General features: G+C 38.3%; 1 long non-coding RNA gene across 1 annotated transcript; it reads right to left on the reverse strand.

The window, feature by feature from the left end:
• Window positions 1-497: 497 nt before the first annotated feature.
• Window positions 498-15255, reverse strand: LOC123567111 (uncharacterized). The gene is made up of 3 exons (XR_006689803.2): window positions 14995-15255; window positions 7228-7341; window positions 498-5122 (listed from the first exon to the last, which is right to left on the reverse strand). It is a non-coding gene; the product is annotated as an uncharacterized lncRNA (long non-coding RNA).
• Between the last annotated feature and the right edge of the window lie 586 nt (window positions 15256-15841).

Consider the following 15841-nt stretch of genomic DNA (forward strand, 5'->3'; position numbering starts at 1 on the left):
ATATAAACTAACCTTCACACGCCTTCTCTTGAAGATGTACTAAATTGTTGTGGAGTTTCTGTTTAATTGTGCCTGATAATTATATTGCTAAACTGCTTGGTGAGAAGTTTCAAAAGAAGAACTGTGCTCTACAGACTTTGTGTCAACTTTTTTTGTATTTCCATGTATGTTTGAACTAAGAATAGCACTGGTATTTTCCAAAACTCCATACCAGTATTCACTGGCATGGAGTTACACAGTGACTATTATAGTGTTTGCAAGGTTTTAATGCAAATTATTGCACTTAAGAAATGCAAACACCCTGGCCAACATGATGAAACCCTGTCTCTACTAAAAATACAAAAATTGGCTGGGTGTGGTGACGCATGCCTATAATCTCAGCTACTCGGGAGGCTGAGGCAGAAGAGTCGCTTGAACCGAGGAGGTGGAAGTTGCAGTGAGCTGAGATCACTCCACTGCACTCCAGTCTGGGCAACAGAGTGAAACTCCATAAAAAAAGAAGGAAGGAAGGAAGGAAGGAAGGAAGGAAGGAAGGAAGGAAGGAAGGAAGGAAGGAAGGAAGGAAAAGGGGAAGGGGAAGGAAAAGGGGAAGGGGAAGAGAAAGGAAAAGGGAAGGGAAGGGAAGGGAAGGGAGGAGAGGGGATGGGAGGGGAAGGGAGGGGAGGGGAGGGAAATCTTAGGCCAATGTTTTAATACAGACATCAACTGAAAGCTTGATAGAAAAATGAAGTACTCTGATAGTACTCTGATGGATTCTATAGTAAATCTCAAGTCCTGGGCCACTGGTCATGATGATGAAGCTAAGAGGTTAGTTAGCTGAGTTGTTCAGAGTCAGGGGCTAACACAGGGTGAGTCAGGCTCCATTCCTTTGAGAGTCAACTGGTTCTGTGTAGTCAAATCCCTGTTAGTTGGCTTCATGGTCCTTTCTACTGAGCAGAGCTAAATACTAATCTACCAGGTGTAATTTCAAACCGATTAATAATGTCTACAGTTGTTAAACGAATAAACTTCAGCATACACATATTATTTAGAACTACAGAATTTCAAAAGCAGAAGAAACTATTCAAAGACTTGAAAATGGCAATGTGACTAAGGAATGAAAAACTGGTGTTTTTCTTTATTTACCATTTTAAATGTTTTCATCTGTGTACATATATAGCTCTAATAAAAATATGAATTATAAAAAATAAATAATATGTTAAACACACACATATGCTTGGTTGGTATTGCTAATGGAAGGGAATAAATGGGACAATGTAAAGCATTTAGTATAACAATTCCTCAGCATAATTAGAGGAGAGAAAACATTCATTCTTTCATGCATTCAGTAAACAATTAAGAAGTAATTACTATGTACCATGTATAGGCTAGATGCTGTGAGAATATGCAGATGAGTTTGTCATAGTTTCTCTGCTCAAAGAGCTCATAATTGAGTAGGAAGACAAAGAAAGATAAATAGCAAACTACAATATAAGAAATTCAAGTTTTATAATGAAAAATTGCAAATAAGTACAGAGAATAGAGAAATGACCTATTGATATTCACAGGAAAAACTGACACAAACTTCACAGACAAAATAAGCATTTGAATTCAGCCTTTAGTAATTATAGCAATGATATCTAATACATCATCATGTTTCCTATGTGACAGGAACTAGAGAGTTTAGAGGAGAGGAAGGGGAAGCACTTCAAATTGGGAGAATACCATGAGAAAAGTCAAGGATGTATCCAAGCTCCTAATACTGTGTGTCTGGAGGGTTGGGAAAAGATAAGGCAAAAATTTTAGAAAGGGAGCCAATGGGAGAAGGTTTACAATGCCACACAATGACACTTATTTTTTTATTCTTAATGTCTTGGGGAAAGAAAAATGAGACTTGGCAAGGTTAACTCCAGTAACCCTTTGAAGGAAGGATTAGAGAGTTAGAACCTAGAGGTATCAGTGAGAAAGCTGCTTCACTAGCAACAGGGAGCACGAGGACATGAACCAGGACATTGGCAGTGGGAATGGAAGAAAAGGAATACATTAATTGGCAGTGTGTGGCAGTGGAAAAATCAATTAAACGGAGCAGCCAATTAAATGTAGGAGGCAAAAATAACCAGGGATCAAATATGGGAGGTTTTCGGTTTGGACAGTTGAATTAATAGTAGTGTCAGTAACTGGGACAGAAAATGTAGGAAGAGAAATAGGATCATGGAGAAACTGTAATTAATTCCATTCTGGACATCTGGGCTTCAAATACTACCAAAACAAGCAGTGTGAAGGCTGCCATTGACAAGTGGCAAATATCCTTGATGACATACAACAAAAACTTGAATCATAGACATTTATTAAACTCCTAGTATGTGCAAAGGATTGGAAAAGGTCCTGCGGGGTGGGCAAAGCACCTTAGGGTATAATTCCTGACCATAGGGGCTTAATAATGTAGGTAAGAGTATAACATGAATGTATGAAAATGTGACTAAGTATGGTTCAGAGAAAATGTCGTGGGAGAGATGGGAAAGAACCTAGGCCTTGAAAGACAGATGGGGTGGAGCAAAGAAGGGAAGGGAAAGAAGTTCTCAGTGAAAGGCTTAGAGGGGTTGCTAAGAAGTGTGCTTTGGTGAGACCAGAAATAGCTGGACTGGGGTTAACATGTGAAAAAAGGAGAGAAAATAAATATGGGCTGAAAAATTGATGTTAACTTTTGAGCCTTTTTAAGTTAATATGCAATAGATGTACATATTTATGTACATATTTGGGGGCACACGTAATATGTTGATGCATTCATTTAATACACAAGTATTAAATCAGGATAATCAGGGTACACTCACGTCAAATATTTTTTCATTGCACTAGAAGCATTCAAAATATTTTCTTCTAGCTATTTTGACATGTACAATAGATTATTCTTAACTGTAGTCATCATAATGATCTATCAAATAGTAGGTCTTATTTCTTCTATCTAACTGTATATACGTACCCATTGATCAACCTCAGCTTTTGAACAATTTTATTTTTATCTTTGTTGTATTTTAGAGACAGGTTTCTCTCTGTTGCCCATGCTGGAGCACAGTGGCATGTTTATAACTCACTACAGCCTCAAACTCTAAAGCTCAAGCAGTCCTCCCACCTCAGCCTTCCACATAGCTGGCATCACAGGAATACATCACCATGCCCAGCCAATTTTTTTTTTTTTTTTTTTTTTTTTTTTTTTTTTTTGGAAATGGGATCTCAGTATGTTGCCTAGGCTGGTTTCAAGGTCCTGGGCTCAAGTGATCCTCCTGCCTGGGCCTCACAAAGTGCTGGGTTTATAGGTGTGAGCCACTGAGCCTGGCCTCTTTGAGCATTTTTTAATGTCAAGCACAGTTGTCTGAATTGGACTGAGGCAACAGATAAGAACCTTTGGAAATATCCTAACCAGTGAATAAAATGAACACAGTATGGAGGGCCTGCTCTTCTGAAATATACTCAAATTGCTTAGTCTTCTCTCCATTCATTAAACATTAAACAAATGTTTACTTAGTAACTACTAAGAACCAGGTGCTATAAATGAGTATGAAATTGGATAAGAACTGAACCCCTCTTTCAGCATTTGGACAAGACATAATGTGGTGTCACGGCAACAGAGATGGGTTTGGAATAAGAGAATTTGTCATCACATTCCAGCTTTGTCACTGAACAACTGCATGATGTTGGACACGTCACCCATTTGTGCTCAGTGTTTTTCCTGTTATTTTATTTATTTGTTTGTTTTTATGTTAGGCAGTCTTCTTAACTGTTTTCTATTCTCTTTGTCTTTTCTCTTCTCTCTCTCCTGCTTACATATCATGAAGTTAAAGTTTTTATTATTGTTTTACCAAAGTTAGATCATACTGACAGATTCTGTATGTCTTGCTATTCTCCATGGGAAAATAATTGTTGAAAATTTTCCTAGTGTACAACTAATTCATAGTGTTTGCTACTGATATTGAATAGATACATTCAACAATTCTGTTTTTCCTTTATCTGTTTTCGCCTTTATAACAAAGCTAGAATAAACACCCTTGTCCATATTTATTTATTTCCTAGTTCTTTCTGTGAAGAAAATCCTTAGAATAAGAAATGCTGGATATACTAATTCTTATTTTTATAACTATTTTTTTTTTTTGAGACAGAGTCTTGCTCTGTCGTCCAGACTGGAGTTATTTATTTATTTCCTAGTTCTTTCTGTGAAGGAAATCCTCAGAATAAGAAATGCTGGATATACTAATTCTTATTTTTATAACTTTTTTTTTTTTTTTTGAGACAGTCTCGCTCTGTCATCCAGACTGGAGTGCAGTGGCAGAATCTCGACTCACTGCAACCTCCGCCTCCCAGGTTCAAGTGATTCTCCTGCCTCAGCCTCCCGAGTAGCTGAGATTACTGGCACCCGTCATCATGCCCAGCTAATTTTTGTATTTTTGTAAAGACAGGGTTTCACCATGTTAACCAGGCTGGTCTCAAACTCCTGACCTCGTGGTCCTCCTGCCTCGGCCTCCCAAAGTGCTGGGATTATGGGCATGAGCCACCGCACCCAGCCTTTTATAACATTTAAAAATGCATTAGGTTTTGTCAATTTGCTTTCCAAAAGGCCTGAAGCAATCTATAGGCCTATACGACAGCAGTGGTTCTCAAAGTTTTGTGTATGTTGGAATCATCTGGAAAGTTTGTTAAAACACAGTTTCCTGAATTTCACCTCTGGAGATTTTTTGTGTGAATACCTGTCTTCAGTGATAATGTTACTTTATTATTGACAGTGCACAGGATATAAAGTAATATCTTATTGTACTTGCATTGACTAAGTGTGAAAAATTTCAAGCATTTGTTGGTCATTTGGATTCATTTTTCTGTATGTTGTTTCTCACACCCTTTGTCTATTTGTTTTCTGTTAAATTTCTTTTTCCTGAAATTATCTTTGGCAGAGCATCAGCCATTTCCCTGGTCTCTTCATGTGCTCAAACATTTGAAGGGGCTTAATTGTCTCTCTTTCTTCCTGCTAATGCAAGTGATGATGAAAATGTAGATGCATAATGAACATGCTTCATTTCAAACTGGAAATTTGACCTTCTTAATTAAACATTGTAGCTGAAGTATCTTTCCCCATGTGTCTTGTCTTAGTGTTTCACTAAACAAACAAAGAAACAAAGAAACAAAAACATTAATCCAAGATCTATATGTAGATCTTCCATCTCAGATGTAAAATAAAGTAATGCAATAAGTCATTTTCCTACTGATTACATGCAGTTGAAATATTTAAGACAGGAAAACACCTATTATTGGTTCTCAAGTCATTCTGGGAAAAATTCTTTCATTGGGGCTCGCAATTTGAAGAGTGACTACTGTTGATTATGGTGGCCTGAAAGCACTTTGAAAGGAGGAACATTTTCTCATGTGTATTTCCAGTCATTAAAGCATCTAGAGCAGAATTCTGGACTTAGTGCATGCTCAACTAAGGGATACATGCAGCATTATAAATCTATGTCTATAGCTTTAAGGGTTACAGAGGTTAGAGAAGTTAGAGGTCTGTAACATAGAGGTTACAACAGAACCTATAGTATGCCAAGTCTATGTTTTATAAAATGGGGTTTATTATATTTGTATTTTATAATTTGACAGCCTTTCCTTCATACCACACTGTTCATGAAAGGTGGTTAGTCAGCTCTCCAGACTAAAAGAAATTTCCCCCAAATGATCATTTCAAACTAAGGGTATTCTGGGAAAAAGTCAATGCAGGGAGTCTGGAAACTGAACTCTAAACCTCAAAAAAAGGGATTCAGATTACGTTCGTCTTCAGGGACATACAGGGACAGAGTTGAAGGCTTACATTGGCTCAGTGAGGATTCCCATCTCCAGTGTTGACCATCACTAAGCAGCGGATCCATATTATGACAAGGGCATAACCCAAGTTCAGAAGCTGCCAATAGTTTGTGGCACAAATGTCTGGTCACTAAGGGCAGAAATCCCCAAACATCTGGGGACTTGTGGTTTAATGGGATATGTACTTGTCAGTACTGTTCTAAAATGATTCTATTTTAAAGCAACTTGCTGAGCACTATGAATATGCTCCTGGTATAGAAAAGAGTGTCCATTTTGCTTGTTTTGCTTGTGATTTTCCTTGTTTTTAGACCGGGAATAAATTGAAGGCCATGTAATCCACAGTTTGCAAGATGAAATGCTTGCAAACAGGTTGCAGCGATTGTAAAAATAGCCAAAATACTTTGCAGCTTTTCTCTTCAAGAGACGGAGTCTTTTCCTCCACTGCTTGAATCTGAGTTTATCCCTGTCACTTGCTTTGAATAATAGAATACAACAGAAATGACGCTGGATCAGTGCCAAGCCTAGGACCCAAAGGCCTTGCAACTTGTGTTCCTGTGCCCTTGCAACCCAGAAGCAGCCATGTGAAGTTCAAGTTAGCTTGCTGAATGATTTGGCTCAGAAATATCTACTGTCCCAGGGGGACAGGCAATCAATACCCACAAGCAGAGCCATCTTACTAAATGGCAGTTGATCCAAGATGAGTAAATGAGACCAGGCAAGACCAACAGAATTGCCTAACTAAACCCATCAAATTACTAACCCTAGAATGTTGAGCTAAGTAAATAGCTGTGCTGTAGCCATTAAGCCTAGCTTAATCCGTATAAATGTAAGACACTATGTTTTGCAGTTATGTGTTACATGGAAAAAGCCAACATACACAAGTGCATGCATACATTCATATAAACAAGGCAATAAGGAGTGGTGAGGGCTGTGGCAAACTGAAAAACACATGCCTATTTAAAATAATTTAAATATAGTTTTTGTTTGTTTTGAGAAGGAGTCTTGCTCTGTTGCTCAGGCTGGGGTGCAGTGGCGTGATCTCAGCTCACTGCAACCTCCACCTCTTGGGTTCAAGCGATTTTCCTGCCTCAGCCCCCAGAGTAGCTGTGACTACAGGCACACACCACCATACCTGGCTAATTTTCGTATTTTTAGTAGGGATGGGGTTTCACCATATTGGTCAGGTTGGTCTCAAACTCCTGACCTCAGGTGATCCACCCGCCTCGGCTTCCCAAAGTGTTGGAATTCCAGGCATGAGCCACCATGCCCAGCCTTAAATATAGATTTTAAAGAAACTCAACTTGCATAAGAAACACATCTGGAAGCTGCCTGCCAGCCAAGAGTGCTTGTCTTCTGACCTAGTCAATTCCCTCAACCTTACGAACGAGGAAATTGGTCCAGAAAGTGACTTACATTGCCATGGCTAGCTCATGCCAGAGCAAAAGGAGAATGAAGGTCTGCTGATATCCTGCACAGGCCCTTTTTCCTCAGCAAGGGGCTGGCTGTTCTGTCTGAAACAAGCGTAGCCTGAAGATAAGAAAAGGACAACATGAAACTAAAATCGTTCAACTTTTCATTAGCAGGGGGTCTCAAATTTATTTTAGGAAAATTGTTTCAGAATGAGGGAAAGAATCCTGTGATTTAATTTTGAGGAAAAAGAATTCTTAGAAATGTTTTATAAACTTAAAACATTCTGTCCACTGAACATATTACCTTTGCTCATTAATTATTATTATTATTATTTTTTATGTTCTGGAACCCAGAGAGAGTAACATAGTTCTTGAAGTCTTAAAATGAATGGAAAATGATCCTGTTATGTAACTCTTTGATAAACTAACTCCTGTCCAGTTACATAAAAGAATAACAAAACCCATATTATATATCCTCTGAACACATAATGCCACCTTTTGTAATTGTACAAATTACTACCTTTAAAATAAGTTTCACCACTGGTGATATAAGTCATATCGTAAAGGATAAACAGATGTTTTGACAGGTATCAGCCATTTGGCTACAAAAGAAAGACAAGTTGTAGAGTCAATTTTCCTTCAATTCTGTTTCTTTGAAGTGGACAGAAACCCAATGATGTCTCACACCACACCACGTGTTTATTTGACATATTTTCCATGGAGGTTGACTCTTTTACCCATGCTACAAGCTACTCTTGCACTGAGCCACTAAATAGGGGTTGGCAAATGGAGGGGTTTAATTTAAACTGTCTCTTTTCTCATCTGGGTTTTGCCCATCCTAACAAGGTGATGTTGATTTGTTCAATATATCCCAAGACTAAAATAAATTTAAATAAATTTAAATAAAAAGAAACAACGTGGTGTTGGCATCCTTCTGTGTGGTTAACATCTGTGTATTGTGAAGATATTTAGAAATGCCTTTTGGAATATGGATGCAAGCAAGCACACCTAAGTATATGCCAGAGACATGGGAAGCACTGTGAAGGAGAATGGGGTGGCAGGCATGAAGCAGAGAACAAGAGCACAACCCAATTCCCATTACTTAATAGAACACATTGTGAGGCCAGAGCCTCGTGGGAGCCAATCACCAGCTGACAAAATTAGATTCTGAATCATGCTTTGTAATTCTTTCTAATGCCAGCCAGGGATGAGCGCCTGCTCTGGGAACTAGTCCCTCCCAGAACCTACCCCCCACCCAGTGTTCCTTATCAGCCCCCAGCCAGCTGTCAGCTTGTAAGGTTGCTGGACAGAGCATTTAATTCTGAAGGTTATGCATTAATATTCAAATTCTTTCTTATCCATAGACTGTGACTTAAGCATGAACTTTTTTTTTCCATCTCCACCCTCTTTCCTGCATGAATTTCCTTCCATAGATTTTACCCCGAAAGCTTTGAATTGAATGGCCATAGAAAGGAGAGCCATTTACAAAATGTGTCCTGAGCCAGTTCTTCTGCAACATAGGCATATCCCCAGAGCAATGCTCTTTATTTTCCAATTACAAAAACAAATCTTATTAAATATTATTTAAAATGCATCTCCACCCCTAAATCCTCTTTTCCCCTCCAGCTGATGTCTGAAGTTGTTGGCAAGTAAATTGGAATTAGTTACGGTGGAAAATAAAGCTATCAGAATGTAGCCAGATATCTCATATTGCTTAGGATGGCCCTGGGTTTCACACGGATGCCTTGGAGAATACGAAGATTAGGACATTTACTAGGCAAAACTTAAGTGATCTCAACAACAAAAATATACCTGCATGTTTATTAGGAACCATACAACTAAAAGATATGCATTATGAGAGATCTAAAAGCAATCCGTGCTATTTCATGTCAGAATGCATTTTGACCTCAACTATCAGACTAATTTAAAGAAAACTTGATGGGGTTTTGGTTTCGTGTTAGTTAATGCTAGTGTTCATTATCTGTGCAAAGCACCATGATGTTTAACTCACTTTCCATTCGTGGGATAACTCACAGTCCAATGTAGGGAAGTCCTGTTCACTCAATTGAGTTAACAGTTATCAGTGGCAATCTGCACCCAAGGACCTTTAAAGGATACAGAGATACGAGGATGATGCATGATGCCTGCTCTCATAGATTTTTTATTATAAGAAGGCAGGTAGATCTTTTGCGAGTTTCCATCTAGACTCTCCACTAGCTTTAGGGCTTTGAATAACTTATTTAAACGTTCTAGCCAGGAGGATCACTTGAGGCCAGGAGTTCAAGACCGATGTCAGCAACATAGTGAGACCTCCTTTTCTACAAAAATTAAAATTAGCCAGGTGTGGTGTTGCACTTGTAGTCCTAGTTACTCAGGAGGCTGAGGCAGGAGGATCCCTTCAACTCAGGAGTCTGAGGCTACAGTGAGTGTGATCGTGCTTCTGCTCTCCAGCCTCGATAACAGAGCAAGACCCTGTCTCTATAAATAAATAAATAAATAAATAAATAAATAAATAAATAAAGCTCTGAACTTTAGTTTCCTCATGTATAAAGCAATAACCTCAATGTTTTTTCTTAGGCTTAAAGAAACCAAAACATAGACATTAGCCTTCACACACTGCTCAAAACACAGTAAGCCAAAAATAAGTATTATACGATTATTAGCTATTCTGATAGAAAAGGTAAACTTACTTTTCAAAAAACTAACAATTTTAGATAAGATGCTGGAGCTTAGAGCCAGGTTTTAGAAACATTATAAAGCACGTGGGGAGTATCTTCAGTTCATCTTCAAGTGTCCTTTAAACATAACCCTTTTCTTGTTTGAGAGATGCAACCCAGGTAACCATGCCCTTGGGGTTATGGGAACGGACCTAGACATGGCCTACTGCAGAGGCAAGCTCATTCTTGACTTCCTACCTTTGATCAATACTCACCGGACATGTGTGCCGTAGACTAAGGGCTCCACTTTCTTTTGTACTAATCTAATAAAACAAACCAAATAAGAATGATGACTGGGATCTACGGGTTCCTCCAGGTGTCATCTTAAATGTCTTCCATGAGGCTGTGCCTCAATTCTAAAAACAAAATGATGGTGGGAAATTTAAGCACCTGGATGATTGCTTAGAGTAAAGGAAGAACTGCATGCCCCTAAAACTCCCCTGGAGGCCAGACATCCATCCATCAATTCCACTTGTATAAAGTTGAACTGACATCTCATTTTAAAAATAGAAACTAACATAAAAACCTAATGGAAAACCAGAATAGATAGCCTTTTCCTAAGCATAATCTTTCTCTAATTTAGAAATACAGCTAAATATTCCAGTATAACTAATATAGAATCGAAGCAAAAATAAAAGTAATAAATTTTCCTTTTTTATCATTATATAATAAAATGTGCCTTAATATAGTCTTTTGGTTTCTTAATTGTATTAGCATATAAAATGCTAATTAAATTTAATAAATTAATCTTAAAATAAAGGCTATATTTCATATTGAAGTTTATGGTTTAATAATTACCTTTGGGAATAGTATTAGAAACAGAACAAATTTGTTTCTTGTCACTCAAGTATAACCACAAGGGGACATTTGATCTCTAAAGTTCTCCAACTTGCTGGCTAAACTGCAATCTTCATTAAATCCAATTATCAGTCTACTCCCATGCCCTCACCTACACAACTGGATGTGGCTGGAGAAAACTACAAGCCTATGCTGACTGTTCTTACTTTAATGATGAATAACCTTATGGGGTGTGTCAGAGCTGCCCCAAACCACATTGCATTTTCTTGGTTCATTGAATCTCTCACTCTTAGGAGGACTGTCTGATCCCTCCTCCATTCTCCTCAAATATCTGGCACTTCCTGCCATCTTCCCGGTTAGCTGATAACCTTGCTCCTGCTTCATGGAGATGACAGAAGCAATCAGATCAGACCTCACAAGTTGTCATCACATTATATACTGTTCTATCTGCCCATGAGCCCATATAATCTATCTTCTCTCCTGGTGCTACAATGAGCTGCCAGGTATCTATCGAGGGTGAACTCTTCCATTCTCACTTACTACAGGATATTGCTCCAGCAATTCATCCCTTTCTTCTGTATCATCAGTGGTTCCTTTGTTCTTTTTGAACTATTTCTATCATGATATTTTCAGACTCTTAATACCTCTCATCATCATAAAACAAAGCTGTCTATTAATACTACTTTCACTTCCCAGAAAATACCCCATTTTTTCCTTCCTTCTCACAGCAAATCTTCTAGAAAGAGATATCTATATACCTACTGTCCATTTTTAAATTTCTATCCTTAACCTACTCCATTCAGGTTTTTGTTCCTACTACTCTACTCAGAGTGAAGGTTATTAGTGACCTCAATTTTGATAAACAAAATAGTTAATTCTTGCCTAATTCAGTCAGCAGCACTAAATTATTTTCTTTTTATATAATTTTAATTTTAGATTCATAAGGCTACATGTGCAGGTTTGTTACCTGGGTATACTGCGTGATGCTGAGGTTTGGGTTACAATTGATTCCATCAACCAGGTACTGAGCATAGTACTCATTAGTTAGTTTTTCAACTCTTTCCCTCTTCTAGTATTCCCTAGTTTCTATTGCTGCCATCTTTATATCCATAAGTAACCCATGTTTAGCTCCCACTTATATGTGAGAACATGCAATTTTTCTTTAACCTTTTAAATTTTTGTTTGTTTATTTTTAAGGAGTCTCACTCTGTCATCCAGACTGGAGTGCAGTGGTGCGATCTTGGCTCACTGCAACCCCTGCCTTCCAGGTTCAAGCAACTCTCTTGTCTCAGTCTCCCGAGTGGCTGGGACTACAGATTCATGCCACCACAGCTGGCTAATTTTTTGTATTTTTAGTAGAGATGGGGTTTCGCCACATTGGCCAGGCTGGTCTTGAACTCATGACCTCAAGTGATACGCCTGCCTCTGCCTCCCAAATTGCTGGGATTACAGGAGTGAGCCACTGCACCACACCTGGCCAATTTCCTTTTTTTTTTAATGACTAATGGCTGCATAGTATTTCATGGTGTGTGTATGTATATGTGTGTGTGTGTATATATATATACACACGCACTACATTTTCTTTATCCAATCCACCTTTGATGGGCACCTAGGTTGATTCCATGTCTTTGTTTTTGTGAATAGTAATACAATTAACCTGTGAGTGCATGTGTCTTTCTTGTAGTACAACTTATTATCTTTTGGAAATATACCCAGTAATGAAATTGCTGGGTCAAATGGTAGTTCTGCATATAAGTGTTCATTTTTCTCCTCAGTCTCACCAGTATCTGTTATTTTTTGACTTTTTAATAGCAGCCATTCTGACTCATGTGAGATAGTGTATCATTGTGGTTTTGATCTATATTTCCCTGATAATTAGTGATGTCGAACATTTTTTCATATGTTTGTTGGCTGCCTGTATGTCTTCTTGTGAGAAGCGTCTGTTCGTGTTTTGCCCATTTTTTAGTGGAGTTATTTGTTCTTTGCTTTTTCAATTCTTTTTTTTTTTTTTTTTTTTGTGATGGAGTCTCACTCTGTCACCCAGGCTGGATTGCAGTGGCACGATCTCGTCTCACTGCAACCTCCGCCTCCTGGGTTCAAGCAATTCTCCTGCCTCAGCATCCAGAGTAGCTGGGATTACAGATGTGCACCACCATGCCTGGCTAATTTTTGTATTTTTTTAGTAGAGACGGGGTTTTGCCATGTTGGCCAAGCTGGTCTCCAACTCCTGACCTCAGGTGATCCACCCACCTCGGCCTCCCAAAGTGCTGGGATTACAGGCATGAGCCACCGCGCCCAGCCTTGCTTGTTCAATTATTTAATTTCCTCATAGATTCTGGATATTAGACCATAGTTGGATGTATGAATACTTTCTCCCATTCTATATGTTGTCTGTTTATTCTGTTGATAGTTTCTTTTGCTGTTCAGTAGCTCTTTAGTTAAATTAGGTCCTACTTGTCAACGTTTGCTTTTGTTGCAATTGCTTTTGAAAGCTTAGTCATAAATTATTTCTCAAGACAGATGTCCAGTACTGTGTTTTCTAGGTTTTCTTCCAGGATTCAAAGCTTCAGGCTGCAAAACCAATATTTAAAAATCAGTAGCATTTCTATACACCAATAACGTTCAAGCTGAGAGCCCAATCAAGAATGCAACCCATTTACAATAGCCACAAAAAATTACTTAGGAATATATCTAAACAAGGAGTTGAAAGATCTCTACGAGGAGAATTACAAAATACTGCTGAAATAAATTACAGATGACACAAACAAATGGAAAAACATTACATGCTCACAGATTGGAAGAATCAGTATCATTAAAATGGTCATACTGCCCAAAACAATCTATAGAAGCAACACTATTCCTATCAAACTACCAATGTCATTTTTCACAGAACTAGAAAAACTTCTATACTTTATATAAAACCAAAAAAAAAAAAAAAAGAGCCCAAATAACCAAAGCAATCCTAAGCAAAAAGAACAAAGCTGGAAGCATCACATTACCAGACTTCAAACTATACTGTAAGGCTATAGTGACCAAAACAGCATGGTACTGAAACAACAGCAGGCACATAGACTAATGGAACAGAATAGAGAACCCATAAATAAAGCTGCAAACTTACAATAGTCTGATCTTCAACAAAGTCAACAAAAACAGGCAAGGGGGAAAGGACTCTCTATTCAATAAGTGGTGCTGGGATAGCAAGTTAGATATGTGCACAGAAGAATAAAACTGGACCAGTATCTTTCACCATATACAAAATTAACTCAAAATGGATTAAAAGATTTAAATATTTTCCTTTTTGAAACACCTTCTACAGTTGACTTGCAGGACATCAAATTTACCTGGTTTTCTTCCACCCCATAGTTTCTTCAGTCAGATTTCCCAGTTCCTCCTAGTCTTCTTAAACTCTATTGCAGTGTTTGGGCTCAGCATTTAGGGTTTTTCTCTATTACACTCACTTTTTTGATGATCTCTTTAAGTCTCATAGCTTTAAGTATTTATAAGTCTGGACCTCTCCCAAGAACTCTAGGCTCATACATCCAACATCCTACTAAACTTCTCAACTGGGTGCCAAATAGGCATTATAATTTAATATATCCTAAAATTAAACATCTATATTTTGCTCCACCCAAACTTTCCTTTTTCACATTCTTCTCCATTTTCAGTAAATGTCCATTACACCTTTTCAGTTGTTCAGATTAAAAACACAACAACAAAAACAAAAAAAAACCTGCAGTCATTCTTGACTTCTCTGTTTCTACATCCTTCTCTTCATACTCCATATTTAACCTATTGGCCAATTATATCTGCTCTTCCTGCAGTCATTCTTGACTTCTCTGTTTCTACATCCTTCTCTTCATACTCCATATTTAACCTATTGGCCAATTATATCTGCTCTTCCTTCAGATTAAGAGAAACTGGGCTGAGTGTGGTAGCTCATGCCTGTAATCCTAGCACTTTGCGGGGCTGAAGAGGGTGGATGGCTTGAGTCCAGCATTTCGAGTTCAGCCTGGGCAACATGGTGAAATCCTGTCTCTACAGAAAAAAAAAAAAAAAAAAAAGCCAGGTGTGATGGTACGTGCCTGTATTTACCTGTAGTGCGAGCTACTTGAGAGGCTGAGGTAGCAGGATCGCCTGAGCCTGGGAGGTTGAGGCTACAGTGAGCCATGATAGTCCACCTCACTCCAGTCTAGGCCAGCCCCTGTTTTGAGAGAGAGAGAGAGAGAAAGAGAGAGAGAGAAAAACGGAATAGTTACCGTCATGTCTATAGCTGCCACAGATTCAGATATCTTCCACTAGTCCTCCACCCTTCCTCGTGGTGATCTCCAAATCCAATCCCTTCCTGACTATCTTTCAGTTAGGTTCAACCATGAGAAGCTCTCCCATTAAGGGAATGGAGAGAGTTAAATCAGAGGAGTTATATTCCTTGCTCCCATCACATAGTCCCCACAGTCCCCTTAATACTGGCATGTCTCTGTTGAAACTTCCTAGTCCTCTCAAGTCAGCCTGCTTAATGCAACTTCCTTCTTCTGGATTCTAGGAAATATGACTCACTGTCCCTCTGGCCTAGAGGTGATTAGAAATCCCTTATAGTTCCTCTGTACTTGATCTACATCTTTGTAAATAGTCATTTTGTACATAAAGCTTGTTTAAATTATGCTGATTTGAATATGATACTTGCTTCCTGATTGAGAACACGAATAAGAGAAATTGCTACTGAAAGTAACCTCAAGAACCTGACTCTCCAAGTGAAATGCTATGATTGGGTTGCACATATATCAAACAGAGAAATGGGACAAGAGATATCTCAAGCACACAGTGGCAACATGATTACTCCGCTCAGCACAGGATACAGGGCAAGTACAAGCAAGGCACTGGGACATCAAGTGACTGTGCTACTATGTAATCATGGCAACATTAGCGATTGTAAGGACTGTGAAGTCACCTTTCTTATTATTATGACCCTAGAAAATAAACACAAGGAAAATAAAAATTTTAAATTATGTACATAAAATTAAGGAAACATGGAGAATCAGAAGATCTTTACAGCAGATTTGAAAGAGTCCCTTATCTTCTGTAGTCACAAAACAGATATGGTTTAGG

Source organism: Macaca fascicularis, chromosome 10 (genome assembly GCF_037993035.2).
Source record: "Macaca fascicularis isolate 582-1 chromosome 10, T2T-MFA8v1.1".
NCBI classification, from domain to species: Eukaryota; Metazoa; Chordata; class Mammalia; order Primates; family Cercopithecidae; genus Macaca; species Macaca fascicularis.